Below are 20,749 nucleotides of genomic sequence, written 5' to 3'. Positions count from 1 at the left end.
TGTCCTGTTGAAACTTACAACCATTGGCACATGTTACTATGTTAGTCTACTGTAGCAATATTATGAACTGAATCTCTGTGCGTTCATATAATAAAATAGAATGACATAATAACTGTGAAGAAGTTCTTGGTTTCTTTATTATACTAAACATTAAAGTAAATACTACCTAGGGACAGCTAAAATGAGAATATTCTCTTCAATTTTCTATGTATGTTTTAGGTAGTGTCAGACAACTTAAAAGCAGTACTCTAAAGAAAAAAGATTCTTCTTGGTATGACCTATCTAATACCAAATTAGAGCTTCAGGTCCATGGTCCAATGACAAGTTAACAATCACTAGTCTGACCATAATTGAGTGTCTAAGCAAAATGTGGTTTAAAAATCCACAGTTTAAAATATTTTTTCGATTAACTTCTAGTAATATCCCAAATTATATATATAAATTCTCTGTTGGCCCAACAACATTTGGATGAACCAGAATCTTGGATCATTTACCTTGATGTTGCCTATGTGTCAGTGGCGGCTCCAGGTTTTGCTTTTAGGAGGGTCATTAGCATCTTGTGCTAGGATTTTGTTGAGGGGAGTAAAAAACAAAATGATTATTTATTATTATTATTATTATTTTGTATATATAATTGTCATATTACATACAATAATCTAACACAGTATTCTAAATTGTATACGATATAATTATATTGTAAAATAGTCTTAAAAAATGATTAATAGTTTAAAGATCGGTAAGAATACAACGATAGAATGCATATAAATAAATAACTAATCATAATATTTCTCAAATTAATAATAATTTATTATAATCATATGTAATATCAATTAAATAAAAATATATGATAAAAAAGAAATAGTAACACACTTAAGAATAGGTTTGAGAGTAAATGTTAAACTAAGGAAAATAAATAGTAACTTAGATAAGATTTTGCTTTTGAAGTGTATGAATTTTTAGCCACACATGTGGTCATTCTCTTGGAATTGGAGCAGGCATTAAAAGACTTTTTGGACTTGAAAAAACACTTATCAAACTACCAGATTAGATAGAAAGAAAATATAGAAGGGAGAAAGAGAATGAAAAAGAATCATAGATGTAAATATAGATCAGTTGGATGTACAAGTGGTGTATTTTTTTGTTGATGAAGAAGTAAAGTGCAGGAAAAAACAGTTTCATTCTACCATCAACAATAAAGTAAACTAGAGTTCAGAGAGAAGGTTTATTTATTTTTTAATAAAGGAGCAATTTTAAGGGTAGTGCTACTAACAAAACATTTATGCAATAAAATCTTGATGTCAAGTTGTTAAAGGTATATAAAAAAAATGTTGACAGTTATGGGTTTAAATAAAAAGTCAATTACAACTTGTCACTTAATCTTTATTGTAAAAATATTGTGAAAATAACGCTAATATCATCATATTTCAAGTTTATTTCAATTGAGTTGAAACAAAATTTAAGTTCAGGGTGTTCAAAATTATATTTTTTAAAGTAAACTAGAGTTCAGAGAGAAGGTTTATTTATTTTTTAATAAAGGAGCAATTTTAAGGGTAGTGCTACTAACAAAACATTTATGCAATAAAATCTTGATGTCAAGTTGTTAAAGGTATATAAAAAAAATGTTGACAGTTATGGGTTTAAATAAAAAGTCAATTACAACTTGTCACTTAATCTTTATTGTAAAAATATTGTGAAAATAACGCTAATATCATCATATTTCAAGTTTATTTCAATTGAGTTGAAACAAAATTTAAGTTCAGGGTGTTCAAAATTATATTTTGAGGGTCAAAACAAAAACAAAAAAACAAAAAAAAACAAAAACTCTGTCTATAATATATATACACTTTGGGCCAAACCAGGGGGTTCATTTGAACCCCCCGGGCTGGCTGTAGAGCCGCCCTTGCTATGTGTTCTTCTGTTCAAAGATAACATTCACCTTGTCAATTGTGAATTGCTGGGCTTCCTAATTTTAATCCTTGGACCCAAGCCTATATTTCAATCATTTTCTAGCCGACTCATTAAGCAGTTCATGTACCAGGTCAATTGCAACTTGTACGAGTTACATTGGAAGCCTGTCTTGTTAGAAAAATTCCAACTTTCCTTGCAAATCCTGGAAGAAACAAAAGATAACAAAATTTCCTTTTTGGTTGTACCTAGCTTGTTTGTTGGTTCTTGCTTTATGGTCTGCCTGCATTTACCTGTAACTTTCGTAAGCCGTCCAAGAGGGTTAAAGAAATGGAGAGGACAAGTGATCCTTGACCCTGACCAACTTCACATCGCCATATTTATAAGATATTTCATGACCTTCTCGTTTCCAAAGTCATTCCATTTTCTGCTGAAATGTTTTAATTATCAACGATATTAACAACATTTTTCACATAATTTGTTATGATTAATACATGAAAAAATGTTATCAATAGTAGTAAAGTAATATTGTTCCAATTAAAACAAATTAAGGTAAAAATACAGTTTAACACTCCTAAGGTTTCGGCTAATGCCAGCCAATCCAAGACTTTTCAAGACTAGCCAACTTGATCCCTAAACATTAGTTGAAAACATTAAAAACCAAGTTGGTTAGTTTTGAAAAGTCTTAAATCTGGCATTAGCCTAAACTCCCAAACTTCAAAAATATTAATTGAGAATAAATTATGTCAACAATTGTGAAATGTTAGTCAATGTTTTGTCCTAGTCAGGTAATAAAAAAGTCACATCTAGAGTGGGTGAAGGTCTAAAATTCAATTCTTAGCCATCAGTCTTGGCGTGTTTACACAGGTAAAACCCAACAAAAGCAATACAAACAGGAGCATTTTCCACAAGGATTGCTTCAGCAAATTTGACATAAGAAGTTTCACAAGAAACATCAATGGGAATCATGAGTTCATCAATCTTGTAAAATTTTCTAACTTCATGTTGGGTTTAACAACCAACTCATCAAACCTATATGAACAGACTTTCCATGCAAAACATTCCGTTCAAGTTTCAACACCGTCAAGTGGGGTTGGGTTGTGTTGTGTTATGAAACATTTTATTGCTTTCTTTTTCTTAAAGAACACTTTCAAAAGCTTCATATGTCAACATTTACAAAGGAAAGTAATCATTACACCTTAGCTTTACAAGATGAAGAAATGGTGAAATAAATTAAGTGACATATACCGTTATTATTATTTTTTTCTTCTTCTTCTTTTTTTTTCTTTTTTTTTGGGGGTGGGGATCGGGGATCATAACCGTTATTCTTATCCTTGTTATGTTTAATCATAATTTTGCACCCTTTTAGCCGAACCAGCTAACTCTAATTGACCCTTTCCACTTTCTATTGGCCGCACACAAACAAATAAATGGGGACCACCCCACTTGGAATTATTCACAAACAGCTAAGAAAACTGTGACTACTTGTGCAAAATCTGCTTGGTTGAATTAGAGCCAGGAACATAACCTTCATTGTACTATTTTTCACAGCTGTTTTTCATGGCATACTATAACTAATTGTCTGTCACTTTCATATAAATTTTTTTTTTTTTAAACACTAAAAGTACTACAAATTTTATCATATAAAACTTACAAATTGACACGAAAATGCATGTGATTTGTGGGTTTCAATCATTTCTTAAATGAATATTTGAATTGTCACTTTATAATTGATAACAAATCAGTTTATAAACTCAATTTAAAACCTCCTGCAGCACTTATTATTTTTTCAACTACTCAATTAATCATATCATAATTATGACAAAATTGTGACACAAAAGACTAGTATCTTAAATTTTCTCAATGAATTAAGGGGGGAAAAATTTGCACATGGGGCCATGGCATAATAAATCAAAATGAAAGACAAAAAAAAAAGAGGAGTGGATACCAAGGAGTCAAACATCATCTCCTTCTTTGCATTATAATATGCACTCATAATTTGTCATTTCTCGTATTGAATACACACAAAAAAAATGTCACTTTCTCGAGAGCATGGTATGGTGGTCCAACAATGTCCACTTGAAAATTATTTTTTGGGGGGTATTGTATGGATAGTAGGCTGTCATTTAGAAAAAGGCATAGTGATTTAAGTGAAGTGAATGTCCAGTTGTAATTTTTTACGTGTGTATTCTGTGTTCCACTGTTGTTTTTTAAAGAATTTTCCGTGTGCTTAGCCTTTTCCGCGTGCTGCCATTTGTCGGCGTTTTTAAAAGCTAAACTCTGCCGAAATTGTGGAATTTTTTTTTTTTTTATTATTTGCTTTCTTCGTTTATAGTAATGTCACTCTCTGACTTCTTCGTCTTCCTCTACTTGGTAAATTTCTTTGTATATGTGGAGCACAGCTTTACTTTTAATTTCAGCAGGTTCCCACTATGAAAAGAGAGAGAGAAAAAGTATGACTTCTTTATCTTTGTTTTTTTGTCCAACTTTCCAAGTCTATCACATGTGGTAGGGTTTGTTATTCTTTTGATTGTATGATACTTTATTAGAAGGATTGAAAAAAACAAATATGTTGGTATAAAGTAAGCTATTTTTATTTTATTTTATTTTTTTGAAGGGAGAAGAAGTAAACAATTTGAACAGTGGATGTAGAACACCCTTCCATAATATTCTCCTTGGAAACATTTTTTTTTTAGAATTTGTTTTGACTGAAATCATTTAAATTTTTTTTTTTTTACATATTCTATAATATTTGGTATGACAAAAAATTATTGGTTAATAGAGAATAATTATCAGAATTAACAAAAATAATTCAAAAGAGACCAAAAAAACATTTTATGCTTCGCTTCGCTTCCCTTCCCTTTGTGTCCATCAATAGCTACGTTGTTATCATTGCCACCACTTTCAGTCGCCATCACACTCATGAACACTACTACTACTACAGCCATAATTATCTTTGCCACATCCGGCACTGCTACCATGCTTACATTTTTTCCAAACTTGCAAGTCAAATGACGTAAATATTTTCAAGATCGATCATTTTAAAAATTAGAACAAAATGCAAGAAAATAAATCTTTTTAAAAAAAATTTAAAAGAAAGCATTTTCCTCAGAAAATATTTTCCATAAAAATGAATAATGTGTCAGAGACTCAGAGCTTCTAGCATTGTTAGGCGTGATGATTGGGAAGTTTAGCTAACAAATGTAAAAATAAAGAAAAATTGGAAATGACTTGTATTAGTCTCTTTAAAATTCTAATAGTCGTTATCATCTTAAAAAAAAATCTTGTACTAGTAGTTATGAAATATTTTCTTTGTGGGCACTTACCTAAAAATTAAGTTAAGTCATTTTCTTAGGACCTAATTGGTCCAATTTATACATCAGTTTATTTGTTAGGTGCAATTTATGTTTATTCAAATTTCTTTTTAAATAATTAAAACCACCCAAACAAACCCATTACCGGCCATTTGCATTTGTTTTTGACACAGCCAAAACAAAATGCTTTTGATATTTTGAAAATGTTAGTACCTTTTTTTTTGTTGGTTCTCATTAATTTTTTTACAACATAGAAGACACAATCTAGTATGGGATAAGTATGTTAAATGAGTTTCACCTTATTAAATATGTAAAACAGTCAAAAAAATATTTTAAATCATTCCAACCTTTTTTTTTCTGAGATAGAAAAATCATTCCAACGTAAGTTTGCTTACTGGATTATCAAAAAAAAAAAAAAAGTTTGCTTACTGTATCTTTTTGACAAAATGATATCTTTATTTCCAGACCATGTGTATAAAATAAGGCAGGTAAGTTATTATTCATGTTCTCAGGTGCAAGAATTAGTTATCAAGCAGAAACAAAATCGAAAACTTAGATAAAGGCATTCTAAAAAAATAAAATAAAAAAAGGATAGAGGCTGCACAATTCACCAATTCTCAACCCGAATAAATTTGTATAATTGAGGCAATATCTAGTGGATGGTTAATTTATAACCATAAAACTTAAAAGACAAAGTTTAGCTACAAGACGGATTGTAGTCTAAGACTACAATCTTACTAAATCAAAATAAATATTACTATATAATATTAAAATATAACCATTAAATTGTATATTCTTTAAACTTTTAATACACATATCAAATTTTGTGTTAATCATATATTATTTACTATAAGATCTATATTTATACATAATTTTAAACTACAAAAACTTGTAATTTAAACAATTTATTGATGACATAGTTATTGATCTTTAATTTTATAGAAATTTTGCAAGCATAGAGAATATAAGAAAAATATGTAATCTAATAAAAAATCATTTCTAATAAAAAGATATTGAATAAAGTTATAAATTTAGTCTATAACTAATTTTATAGCTAAATCGTATCCAAACTCAAATTCACCTAAAAAAATAATAATTTAAAAGAAATCCCACATTAAAACACTTTTAAGCTAGAATTATGTTAAAGATACAACTTTTGGCATAATTTTGTGTCACAACTTGATAGCACAACTCTCCATTCATTATATGGCGAGTTGTGATTCATAAAAATATATCTTTACATGTCTCACCGATATACTCTTACAAGTCATACCTCTGTAAGTTATGGTACAAAGTTACGCCAAAAGTGACGTCCCTCTCATAATTCCATCCTCACTCGCTACGAGATTTGTTCACCCACTCACTTGCCTTTTTCTAAGTAATAATAAATGAAGTTGTTGAACCATAAATTATTTTAGTATACCAAAGTAAACAACTCAATAAATCTGGCAACCTGTGCCAACCTGGCCCCAACCATATTTTACATTTTTACTAGATATTTTTAAGTAATAAGTGAAGTTGTTGTGCCATAAATTGTTTTGAATATGAAAGTAACAAGTCAATAAATTTGGAAAAAAAAATTAACAAATGTCCTAGAAATATTATTTTATAAAATATTTATAAAAAAAATTATAAAATTTTTTTTATTCATTTATTTATTTATTTTTATAAATAATTTTGATTTTGATTTTGATTAATAATTTTTATATTTTTTATAAAAGTAGTATTAGAAACTTCTTTTAATGGTCTATTAACAAATAGAAATGCTACATCTATAATTTTTTTATAACAAATTATAAGTAGTAAATTGTTATTAGTTCTAATTTAAACTTATTATTGAAGTTACTTTTTTGTCTACTATTAACAATCCCTAATAATCTGTCACTTAAAATTTGTTATAAAAATATTATAAATATAACATTTCTCAATAAACAAATGCTCTAAATTCATCCATCAATTCCACCCATAAATCTCGCAATTTGTGACAACTAGATATCACTAGATAATTTCTGCTTCACAGAGCCTCCGTAGGGATAAAATAAAATAAAAAAGATGCTTGGAATATTCATAGTCTTGATGTGAAATTCTTCTTTTTATTTTTTTTGAGAAAAAAAAAAAATAGAGGTTGGCTAGGTTACGCTAGCCCTCAGGCAAAGCACACACACTTAGGGATGTGATGCCCACCAATGGATTCCTGCTGGTAGCCGGAATCAAACCTAAGCATATTAGGCAAAGCGAATGAACCATACCCAGTTGAGCCAGAGCCCCGTTGGCATGTGAAATTCTTCTTACATCCGGGCTAATAATTATGGTGGTCTCTCGATCCAACCCCTTCTTGCAAAGAAAGAAATTACTAAATCTATCAGAAAGATTACCGAAGTATTCCTCACAATCAATGAAATGATACCACGTATGCAAATATGTTAGTTAACTTCTTAATCAATACAATAAATAAATCACTAAATGGTGTCACATTTACATAAATAACAATATTTTATTTGTTGAGATGATCATTTTAACAATCTTCCAGTGAACCTAATAATTTTACCCTTTTGTGGCTCCCAGCTACTTTTGTTTGGGTCAAAATACTTCATATAATAAGAAAGGAAAAAAAGTTAACCAATGCACAAAGACATAAGTTTAGAAATTTTTTAAAATTTTTTTATTGGAAAAAATAATTAATTTTTATGATATATTTTTATATTTTCTATAAAAACAATATTATACTTTAGTCCATTAACAATTACTTTTAAGGCACTCGTTAACTAGATTCATTAAGAAAACTAGGACTTAACTGTTGATTAGAATTCTCTCCATTTAATATGGAACAAATTCATGATTTATAGTGAATATTACAAATCTAAATGTGTATCTATTGACTGTTTGACACATATAAAGTGTCAAATCCAAAAATAAAAAATCTTAACCAGTTATATAAAAACTCTTCTTTTTTTTTTTTTTTGGCTGAGAGAGTTATATATAAACTCTTATTCTATCTTCTCATTGGAGATTAATGAAATCATTTAATGGATTAAATGTAACAGAGTCATAGAAAGTTTTCTGTTCTAAATTTCTAATAATTGATGTTATTTTCCTTGATTGTTTAAAAAAATAGTGTGGGATTCAACTCATCTTCAAAATTCAAAATACAGATATGCTCCTCTAAATTTATTTGCAAAATTTGATTGGTGCCATTTTATAATAAAGATCTAATTTTCATATGTTTAACGTTCAATTGATGCGGTTAATAACAATTAAATTTTTAATAGGTAAATATTGGAGGAGGGAGAGGTGAGATTTGAACAAAAAATAAGGGACACCACAAAGGTTACTATTACCACAAGTTATCATCCTTTATTTAGTAAAATGGGATTTAAATAATGTGACATCATTTAAACTTCGTATTTTCAAAATTATATCTTAGAAATGAAATGGATCTGAGTATTTAAAATTCAAGTGATCCAATGAGTAATCACTTTTTTTTTCTTTTCTAAAGCAATTTACTAAAGTAAATTCCATGGATATGAATTTAACGCAAATGAATGATGATTTGAGTTTGATCATGTTGCTCTAACAAAAATACTTTTGATGTTATGATTTTAAAGTAATATTTAACATTTTTGATCATTTCAAATCCACATTAATAAAGTTGAAATCCATCTATAAATTTCATTAAAAAAACATTTCTGTCTCATTTCTATATATAACTAACATATAATCTCTACATAAGCATATGTGCAAATAACAATATCCATAATTATATATGTGTGGAGCTTTTTAACCTAATAAATAATAAGCTGTACATATTCATAATATTATATAGAAAATAATAAATTTGAATTGAGTCTTTTTCTTATATTTTCTAACTTTAGATGCATGAATTTACATGTAAATATAATTAACATAAAATTATAGTATAATCAGAAAGATACTTGGCATTAAATGAATGTTCGAATTGTTTTTGATGAGTAGTGACACGTCGATATGTAAGCTCTATACCGTAAAGTTTGTACCATCCCTAGCAACGCTCTTTTAAGTTTTCAAACTTCACTCAAAATAAAGCAAAAATGCTAGATTTGTGTTAGATATTATTATTTTTCTCCTCCCTTCAACAGAGACATTACGGTTTTTTTTTTTTTTTTGACTGACTGACATTATGCTTTCTTTTGAATCAAGTGAGGCATGCATCCTGTGCTCAAAAAAACTAAGTGAAGCATGAATCGAACATGGAACCTGAGGCCTCGAGCTTGGGACAAGAACAGGTTTCATAACTTGCGCATGACTTCCTCCAATCATTATCAAAAGACGACTGAATTTTTTTTTTTCATGAATACTTAGACTATGTTAAAGTATTAAACACAAACAATAAGTGAGTTGAAAGTTTAATTAATGTACTAATTGTTAAAGGAAGATTATTGGATCATTAGGTGTGAAGGGTGTAGTTGCTTTGGCAGAAACTGTGGACTAAATTTAAGCTATTGAAAAGGAGGCTAGACTTTAAAGAGTTGGATCAAGTTTATACGGCATTGTGACTTATGAGACTTTCAATGAGAATAATTTTCCCATAAGCAAACTAAAGATAATAGTGAAGAATAAATATATTATCCTAGATTAAAGAATATGCTTAGCTTCACACGGTTTCGTGGGTTCTACAAATTCATTCATTTCTAGCCTTCTGGGTTCTACCGGCGTAGAAGATCAAAATATCTTCACAAAGTCTATGCAACAAGATCAAAAAGGGTAAAAAGAAGAAATATAAAAATGATAAAGTTTAATTACAAAATTAATTATAGTTTAGGACTATAATCTTATTTAATATCTTTTTATTGTAAGTGAATTTTGACAAATCTACTATTAGACTGCATCTTCTTATTATATCCACCATATTTGCAAAATTTCTAGAAAATTAAAAATTAATAGCTATGTCATTAATAAATGATTTAAATTGCAAGTTTTTATAATTTAAAATCATATATAAAAAAATTAGCTTATAAATCACATGATAAATAATATTCAATTGACACAAAATTTGATATGTATATTAAGAACGTAATGAACATGCAATTCAACGGTTAAATTTTCAATTTTGTAGCTAAACTTTGTCTATATAAAAAATTAAGTTGGCCCATTGAAAGGATCTATGAACTTGTTTAAAAGTTTTTTTTGGGTGGTTTTTTTATTATTTATTTTTGTGTTTCGATAGTACAATTTAATAGGGTGGAAAGATTTAAACCATAAACATTTCCTTTTAACGCATGGATCTATTTTACTGGGTGGAAAAAAAAATACAAAATAAAAAACAAAGGTAGAAAGACAAAGTTGGCACGTCGGAAGGATCTATGCACTTATTGAAAATCTTCTTTAGGCAAGTTTTTTTTTTTTTTTTTTTTTTTGAGAGTTGAAACTCTCTCTTTCCCCCCCCCCCCCCCCCCAACAAGACTAATGGGCCGGAAATCCCTAATCTCACATGCAGCATGATTTTTGGGGATGAGAGTGATAAAAGTAGCGTCTAAGCTTTTCTCAAACTTACCATTAGCAAAAAAGTGGTGAAAAACAGCCAAAAGATCATGCTTGATAATCCCCCAACAAGATTGGGAAAAAGCCATAGGGAATCCATCTGGTCCAGGAGATTTATCACCATTAAAACTCTGAACAACATCAAAGATTTCGGCCTCTTCAAAAGGTCTCTCTAACCAGTCCGCATTAGCAACGGATATCATAGGTAAAATTAACACATCTGGCAAAGGCCGAACAGTCTAGGGCTCAGAGTACAAATTCATGAAGAAATGGGAGATGTAATCAGTAATCATATCCTGGTTAGAAGACAAGGTACCATTCACCATTAGGCTTTCAATACCATTATTTTTTCTATTAGAATTAGCCATTCTATGAAAGAATTTGGTATTGGCATCCCCTTCCTTCAAATGCAGCACTCTAGACTTTTGACGCCAACTAATCTCTTCTAAAAGAGTCAACTTTTCAATCTCAGTACGAAGATTAACTTGAACTAAATTCTCTTCAGTGTTAATCCATGGGACTCCTCTCTAGCATCTAAAACATTCAACTTGCTCCAAAGCTCCTGCTTCTTAAACGTTACATTGCCAAACTCCGTCTCGTTCCACTTATTTAAATCCAACTTCAAGGCAGCCAACTTCTTAGCAAGAATAAAACTAGGGGTACCTTGGAACAAATAGGAAGCCCACCACGTCTTCACTTTATCGACAAAATTATCCACCCTCAACCACATATTTTCAAAACAGAAAGGAATTCTCCCTCTACGCCGAGTCCCTCCCTCCAACAAAATAGGAAAATGGTCAGAAAGAACTCTGGACATCCTTTTTTGTGAAAACTGAGTGAAGTGGTCTGCCAAAAGCCGGGAAAAAAGAAACCGATCAAGACGAGAAGCTGAAGAAGAATTGGACCAGGTGTAAAGGCCCCCTGCCATGGGGATACGACCTCCCCTTACATTAATGAGAAAATTTTCACGATGAAAAGAAAAAAGAAAAGAAAAACAGCCATCACCACAGGCCTAATAAGGGAAGAAAACAACAATTGAAGACCAATATTGAACTCAAACTCTATCACATGCCGCTATTTCCTTTTTATTTCGGATGAGTCAATGTCTTAAACCTCTATGTGTATATGGCAGAGAAGAAGCTACCAAAAGTTACACCAAAAATGTATCGGGAAATGACTATAAGCAATAGACAAGAAAGTATAAATGTGACACAGATGTTACTTCTTGACCACAACATTTTTTTTTTTTTTATAAATATATTTGCCTAGTTCGACACTTCTTTGATATTTAAAAATATCTATTAGCTAAGTAGCAAAGAGCAGGGAAATTGTTATTATTATTATATAAGATAAAAATCATACTCTAACTTTATTTAAGTGTATATGTGTGTTAAATTTCCTCCTGGAAACTTGAACTCTGGCCTTTACCCTCCACACCCCACAAGATCTAATACTTTTAGAGTGATTACCGCACCAAAGGTGCGTGATGGTAAGAGTAGAGAAATCATTGGTTTAACAAATGTGTGAGGGTCAATCTTCCACCCACTTCATATCCAAAAAGACAACAGACAAGCGTGTAAGGACAACTAATGTTCTTGAAAATTTTAAACTAGGGGAAATCAAACTATTTTAGTCCTAGTGTGTTCAAATATCAAATTAAGAATTGATTGAGATAGCTTTAATATGGAATATAGCAAAAAGTCTAATATGTGCAAACCTCAGATTTCGCATGCCCCACCAGAAACTGTAAAATAATTTGTGGAAAATCTTCAGATTCTAAGACACCAGATTGAAGGGCTTTAAGAAATATTCCAAAGTTAAAGGACGTTTTATTTTCTGTATTTAAAGAGCAAATATCATTTATAAAAGACAGATTTCCAAAACTGTGGTCACAATCAAAAGAAATTCCAACACATCTACTACGATTTTGATCACACGCTTTGTGCCAACAAGCCGCCGGTCGTTGAGTAGAGAAAAAATACCAGAAGGCTCCCAATACCTAAAAGACCAGAAAATCATTAAACATCAATAAATTCTGTAGATATCCTATGTCCCAACTAAATAGTATTAATTGTTACAACAAGAACAATAATAGTAAGAGAAAAAAGAGAATTCTATAGACATGAAACTTCTATTTATTAATTGAGAATTCCTCATCATCTGATGGCTAATACATTACTCAGGCCAACTGCAAAGCCTAACCTCATCATTTAAGCTAGTATCAATAGACAGTAAGATGGTTAAAACACCCATTGAGAATAACACTCGATTAAATGTTTATAACAATGATCCTCTTCGCAATCTACACTTTACAAGCAGAACTGGTTAGGAGTGCAGTCTATATCTAATACTCACTTGACCAAATATCTCTTACACAATACACATTGTCAATCAATTCATGGCAGCAGCTCAATCATCCTATTATGATGTTGTTCTTAGGATCCTTCGAGATCTAAAAGGCATTTTTTTCATAGAATTAATTTATTCTTCCAGTCGTTATTAGCACTCCGGGCATATACTAATGCCAAATTGCCAACTAGGTAGGAGATCCCAGTGATCATCGTTCCATCATGGGATTTTGTTTCAACTCTAGGATTCTCATATATCTTAATGCAGCTAGACAAAATTGCTACAATTGAGAAGTTAATATAACATTCAGCTTCGGTATTGAAGTGAGTAACAACAATTTGCTTCTAGCTGCATTAAGATATTGGACAGTCCCTGTACACATTGTTTGTTAAGTTCATTGCAACACATCGTTCATCCCATTTAACAAAGGATAGAGTTTGTGAAAGATTGTCAATATAGTATTTGTGAAAATTAATAACATTCAATAATCTCAAATGACAATCAGCTTGGTTGGAAAAATAAGATACTTGAAAAATATATCTAACAAAAAAATTAATCAACCCTGATTGTTATAAGGGATTACTACATATTTGTTGAAATGTCAGGGGTCAAGCTCCAGCCCCCTGACCCCCGGTCTTCCCCCTAAATAAATCGGCTCACGGGTTGAACAAAGAAAAGGGGATATAAACCATGTTGGAATGTCAAGGATCAACCCTTGAGTCCCCTGGCCCACGTAAATCGGCTAACAGATTGAACAAAGCAAAGGGGATATAAACCAGGTATTGTAAATCATTAATATTAATTATAAAACACAAAGAGTCATCTCACAAACAAGTGCTTTAGATCGCACACAAATAGTGGGTTCCAGTTAGCTCAACTGGAAAAATCTTTAATGGTTGAATAAGAGATTTGAAGTTCAATTCCCGCCTACACTAAATACTGAATAGTATCTTGATCTGATGATAAAAAGCTATCATCAGAGTGGACGCCATAAATTAAAACTCTCTTTCAAAAAAAAAAAAAAAAAATCGCACACAGACATGAGTTATAGCCTTACATTCCACCACTGCACCAGGCATTCATATAAGAGGTTTAATCCACACAAGTCCAAAAAAAATATAAAGTGAAACCTTTGGAATCTATAATTTTTTTCATATGTTGGTTCATTTGAATAAATGTTTATTAAAGATGACAAAACATTGATAAAATATCAAAACTTGCAAGATTAAATTCAATGAATGTGAAATTACTCTCAAATCAAACTTACATGACCCAAGGATGCATAGAATGAAATTCAATGAAGCTTTGACCAGCACGATTCTATCAAATTTCTTGTTATTTGTTATTAGTTTCTTCCAAGATAGGTAGATTTGAGTAACTCTTGGCACATATTGGAAGAGAACAATAGAGTTCAAGAATTTTACTTTTTTTGAAGATTTGTGCCTCTCATTTCTGAGAAAATAGTCAGAGTCACCACCTGAACATATTATAAGAAATTTAGTGTTTAGAGCCAATGGATAGAATCCATCTGTAGGACAATGATAACTCAAAGAAAATAAAGAATATGGATGTAGTGGAATTAAACTAGGATCTAATCTTTAGTGGTCAAAGTCTGAATCATTTTTTTTTTTTTTAATTCAAAGAATAAGAAATAGACTAAAATTTGACGCCAAAATTATACATGAAAACCAATATTAATTGTTGGCAAAATATAAATAAATGGAACGACACAAAATTATTGTTTTTTAAATCAACTCAATTGTCTATTAAAGAAAAGTTTATTTTAATTGGTTGAAAAACCTAGTTTTGACAATTTTTTTATTGGAAAAGTCAAACATTATACTTGAATTTCCCATAATCAACACATAAAATAAATGTTATATATATTACCTCAATATTTTTCCAATATTCTGATAACTAGAAAACTAATTAATATGGTCAAGTAAAAGTTAAAAATTAAAAATTAATTTTTTTTTAAAAAATTAATAATTCAATAGGGGAGGGAGATTTTAAACTATGGACTCTCCGTTGGAAACACTTAGAGATACCAGTTGAATCATAAAACTCTTGGTCAAAATTACTTTGAGTTACAAAAAATGTTTGAAACTATTCAGCTTTAGCATCTTTGTATTATGTTCTATATTATATCCATTTTTCTTCTAGTGTATTGCCAAAAAAATTTCTTTTAAAAAACACAACCGAATAGTTTAGACAGAGCCAGACAACAGCATGCACAAAGTCCCAAATTTTTAAGGTCCTAAACAATAAATAATCAATGCGACAAATACATTGTCATTTATGTATTTATAAAAAAAATATAAAAAAGCCCCAAAACAGAGTAGTTTGATTATTATTTTTATTTAAAATTTATATTCTAGTAAAACTTAAGGATTTGTTACACATAAGGGTTTTTTCTTTGGTAGGGGCTGCAAGCCACAATAATGGATTTGCTAACACATACACATATATATTATTTTTAAAATTTTAAAATTTTAAATTATTAAAAAAAAATGTAAGCAATATTTATCAAACCAAACAAGTGAACAACAATTAGCAGAGGTCTCCCTTACCTGCGGGATGGGAAGAATAGTTATAATGTCGAGTAAGAACCACGGCCATAAATATTTCTGAGCTATTTTCCAAGCATCTGTATTCAACTCAGATTTTCCACTTTTCAGAAGCTTCTTGTCTATAAAACCAGTGCGAAATTGCAATATGATATGCAGTAGGTAAATGATATCGAAGAAGGATCGCAAAACGATAGCTGTGATCCACAACTTCTTGTCTAACCGAATGCACTTCTTTTCTTCATTGATCACAGGAAGATAAAAGAACAGAGGATCCAATGTTCAGAAGCTTCTTGTCTATAAAACCAGTGCGAAATTGCAATATGATATGCAGTAGGTAAATGATATCGAAGAAGGATCGCAAAACGATAGCTGTGATCCACAACTTCTTGTCTAACCGAATGCACTTCTTTTCTTCATTGATCACAGGAAGATAAAAGAACAGAGGATCCAATGATACTGCAATCACGCACGACAATACAAATCCTACATTCCACCTTTTAAGGAATACCTTCCTTGGATCAAGAATTTTCTTCCGTGCCGTTGTTTCTTTCACTGAATCACCGCCACCATTCTTAAGAAATTGCATCTCAATGTCTTGATTATTCCTGAATAAAACAAGCAAACACAAAATAAATTACTGACTCTTATTTACTATCATCTAGTGTAAAATAAATAATAATAGAGGTCTGTTTTTTTTTTATTCAAATAAATTAGTTTGGATTAAGGTTTAGTTTGATTAGTTTCAATTATGGTTAGTTTTATTGATAGAATATAAGCAGTTAGTACATTTTTTCTTGGGAAAGGTTTTGCTGCATACTTGTATGCAACAATTGCTACATACACGGGTATGTGGTAGCGAAAAAAAAAAAAAGGAACGTGTCATGCAGCAATTATAGCAAAAACTTTCTTTGTATAAATTCAAATGTTGAGAATGAGCTCTAAACTCTCTCAAAGTAGTTTATTTTACGAAAGTTAACTCGAAGGTCAACTCACCACACTCAACCAATGTGGGAATCTTTAACAACTTTCTCCAAGCGGTGAGGACTAATGGATATCCCAAGAATAGCCTCGGCTTCATGAGGAAGGAAGGAGTGTCTCACTTTATCAACATCCCACGACCCCGTAGAAGCATCCAGCAGGCAAGCCACCTTATCAGAATCTAAATGGACCCTCGGGCTGACCAGTTTGAAGGAATCCGGAGTGGGTATCCACCTATCCTTCCAAATGTCGACGTGCTCCCCATTTCCAATAAGCCACTTGGATCCCAGCTCCACAATCTCCTTGGTTGCCATAATGCTCTACCAAATATAGGATGGTCTCCTTCCTAATTGAGCTTCCTTAAAGGTTCTATCCGCGAAATACTTCGCCTTAAGCACCTTATGGGCTAGAGAGTTGGTGTTTTGTTGGATTCTCCACCCTTGTTTTGCTAGGAGGGCAAGATTAAACGCTTTAAGGTCCCTAAAACCCAAACCACCCTCCTCCTTTGGCATACAAAGCTTCTTCCATGCAACCCACGCCAATTTCCTCTCTTTATTGTTCTGCCCCCACCAAAAGTTGCTCATCATAGAGTTTAAGTCTTTGCAAAGCGAGTCTGGAAGCTTGAAGCAACTCATTGTGTACGTAGGGGTTGCTTGGGCCACCGCCTTGATTAGAATTTCCCTCCCCGCACTTGATAGCAATCTACCCTTCCATCCGGCAATTTTCCTCCCCACTTGGTCCTTAATGCGATTAAAAGCCTTCCTTTTGCCTTTCCCCACTAAAGGAGGCAAGCCAAGGTACTTTTCATGGTGTTGGATGACATGAGCTCCGAAAATCTGCTTCACTTGATCTTGGGTTTCGCGCTTGGTGTTCTTACTGAAGAATAAGGAAGTTTTTTCCCTGTTTAGTTGCTACCCCGATTCGGCTTCATATGCCTCTAGCACTTTAAGCACCCTACTGCCCTCATCCACTGTTGCTCGGCAAAAAATAATGTTATCGTTCGCGAAAAATAAGTGAGATATTTGTGGAGCACCTCTACATACAACAACTCCCCAGATATGTCCTTACTCTTCTTCTTTCCTTAGCATGGCAGAAAGTCCCTCAACACAAAACAAGAATAGATAGGGAGAAATTAGGTCTCCTTGCCTGAACCCCCTCGAAGGAACAATACTACCTTTGGCCTCTCCATTGATTAAGACCGAATAAGTGACAGTGCTAATACACATCAACATAAGAGAGATCCATCTCTCACTGAACCCTAATCTTCGCATTATAACTTCCAAATACCGCCATTCCACCCTATCGTAAGCTTTGCTCATATCTATCTTTAGGGCCATCAAAGGATCCTTACCTTTTCTCCTTCCATTTATGCAGTGCATGGTTTCAAAAGCCACCATTACATTGTCTGAAATCAGCCTTCCTAGAACAAAGGCACTCTGGGACTCGTTAACCACTTCTACAAGAATTCTTTTCAATCAATTCACAAGAACTTTCGAGATTATTTTATAACTCACATTACATAGACTGATAGGGCGGTACTCAGTGATTTGTTGGGGAGATTTAACCTTTGGAATGAGGCAAATGAATGTTTCATTGAGTCCACTAGGCATCACACTCGAATTGAGGGTTTTCAAAACACATTCTTTCGGCCTTACTAAATCCCAATATTTTTGGTATTCTCGGGAGAATCCAAGAAAGTCTGTGCACCCAAAAAATTTCACACTGGGTTATAGGGACGAAGGAGGCTTTAGCCTTAGGTGGCAACGACCTCCAATTATTATTTTTATAATATTAGCATATACACATGTACTAATTTTAGTAAATTTATTCTATAAAATTACATTTTCTGTCTGTAAAGAGGGAAAATTCCCGACCTATCACAAGCTGACACGCCACACTACCAAGTCCACAAAATACAGCCAATTACAAAGCGCAACATACTACTGCTAGGTTTTACTATCGCTATTCAGAAGCCAACAGAAATTTGCCAAGTGTCATGCAAGAACCAATCATGCATCGGCTCGTGCAAGCGATGACACAATTAGCCTCACACGTGTAAGCGATGACACAATCAGCCTCGCACATGCAAGCGATGACAAAAGCGGACCAATCAAGCTCTGCCACGTGTCGCTAATCAGACTCCGTCACGTGTCGCTTACCTACCCCTAAACTCCTATAAATAGAAGCCTTCTTAAGGCATTTGAAAAGAGCTGAGCTGGGAGATCTGGGAGAAGAGGACACCAAGCCATCTGAAGCACAAGCAGCATCAGAGAGGATTCAAAAGTACTGAAGCTCTGCTGGAATCAAGCCCTGAAGCCTCCAGCAACTTCAAGAACTTCAACCTTCAAATATAAAGAACATTCGAAGCAGAATCATCCAAACGATCTGCTTAGATCCTAAAGTTTGCTGGAATCAAGCTCAAAAGCCTCCAAAAACATCAACAAATCACAAATCAGTGAAACTCTACGGATTCAAGCCTCTAAAGCCCCGAAGAACTTCCACCATAAACCTTCGAAGACAAAGAACGCACTAAGAACACGAAGAACATACGAAGAACAAGAAGAACAAAGGATTTCTAACAAGCTCATAGCCAGAGATTCATTGTAATTATGTTTCAAAGATCTTCGATCCATTCTTCAGCCAAATTAAAGGATATTTTGTGTTCAAGTCACAATCACATTACCACAAATCCAAATCAATAAATCTTTCAAGGAGATCGAATCAGAGGATAACTCTTTTGTAATCACAGAGAATTGTACCACACATTCATCAATACAAATATGCACTTGTGAAACTATTTTACTTATTTGACTTTATTTCGAACCGAGAAATTTAGTCGTCCACATATTCTGGCACGCCCGGTGGGACATCTCTACCTCTCATCTCATTCTCCTTCAAAGAAAGAAACATCATCATCTTACTACCAACTTCAATGGCCACTAACAAGAACATTCAAGCTTCAACAATAGCTACTTCAACTAAACTTGGTACGGCTACCACCAACAACTACATTGGTGTAATCAATTGTAGCCAACCCAAAGCAAATAATCAACTTCAATCTCAATCAACCAAGGAAGCCAAGGTCCAGACAATCATCTCCTTAGACCCTCTTACAAGAAACAAGGTCATCAACAAGGATATCTCCACCTTGGAACACATCAAGTATGGGGGCAAATCCCCTCCTTCCTTCACAAGAAGTTGTTCGCACAATTTCCCTCCCACCAAAGGGAACCCAAAAGATGAGATTTCACGTGCTCACTTCAATTCACTTCCTTCTCCATTATCTTAGGAAGTTGTGTCAGTCATGATGACTAACACCTCTACCATGGAAGAAAAAATGGCTGAAATGGAGCAAAAGGTCATCCTTCTCACAAAAGCACTTGAAGATAAGGACCTCAAAATTACAACTTTAATGAACAAACTTGAAGCACAAGATCTTGGTGAATCAAGCCACGGTCATAAATTCACATCTGCAAAGGATGACGAAGGGAGAGAAATTGAAAACACTCCCCGACAAGAACAATCTACTTCGGTTGCTTCGTTGTCAGTCCAACAATTACAAGACATGATAACAAATACCATCCAAGCACAATATGGAGGTTCTTCTACAAGTTCTCTCACATATTCAAAAACCTACACAAAGCGCATCGACAACATGAGGATGCCAAATAGGTATCAACCCCCCAAGTTCTTGCAGTTTGATGGCAATAGAAATCCTAAGCAACACATTGCTCACTTTGTAGAAACTTGTGAGAACGCAGGGACTCAAGGAGGCCTCCTTGTAAAGCAATTTGTTCGTTCGCTCAAGGGAAATGCCTTTGATTGGTATACAGACTTAGAACCTAAGTCAATCGACAGTTGGGAACAACTTGAAAGGGAGTTTCTCAACCGATTCTACAGCACACGGTGCACGGTAGGCATAATGGAGCTTACAAATACCAAACAGTGGAAAGATGAGCTCATGGTCGATTATATCAATCGGTAGCGTTCTTTGAGTCTAGATTGCAAGGATAGACTTTCTGAAATTTCTGCTGTAGAGATGTGCATCCAAGGCATGCATTGGGGACTTCTTTACATCCTTCAAGGGATAAAACCTCGAACATTTGAAGAGTTAGC

The 20,749-nt window shown here is 32.7% G+C and overlaps 1 long non-coding RNA gene across 1 annotated transcript; it reads right to left on the bottom strand.

Moving 5' to 3' along the window:
- Positions 1 to 12,550: 12,550 nt before the first annotated feature.
- On the bottom strand, positions 12,551 to 15,925 carry LOC136070745 (uncharacterized). Its single transcript, XR_010631982.1, has 2 exons — positions 15,656 to 15,925; positions 12,551 to 12,735 (listed from the first exon to the last, which is right to left on the bottom strand). It is a non-coding gene; the product is annotated as an uncharacterized LOC136070745 (long non-coding RNA).
- Positions 15,926 to 20,749: the final 4,824 nt, after the last annotated feature.

The sequence above is a fragment of the Quercus suber genome, unplaced genomic scaffold, assembly GCF_002906115.3.
Source record: "Quercus suber isolate HL8 unplaced genomic scaffold, Cork oak 2.0 scaffold_14, whole genome shotgun sequence".
NCBI classification, from domain to species: domain Eukaryota; kingdom Viridiplantae; phylum Streptophyta; class Magnoliopsida; order Fagales; family Fagaceae; genus Quercus; species Quercus suber.
This window is presented reverse-complemented; position numbering and strand designations above follow the sequence as displayed.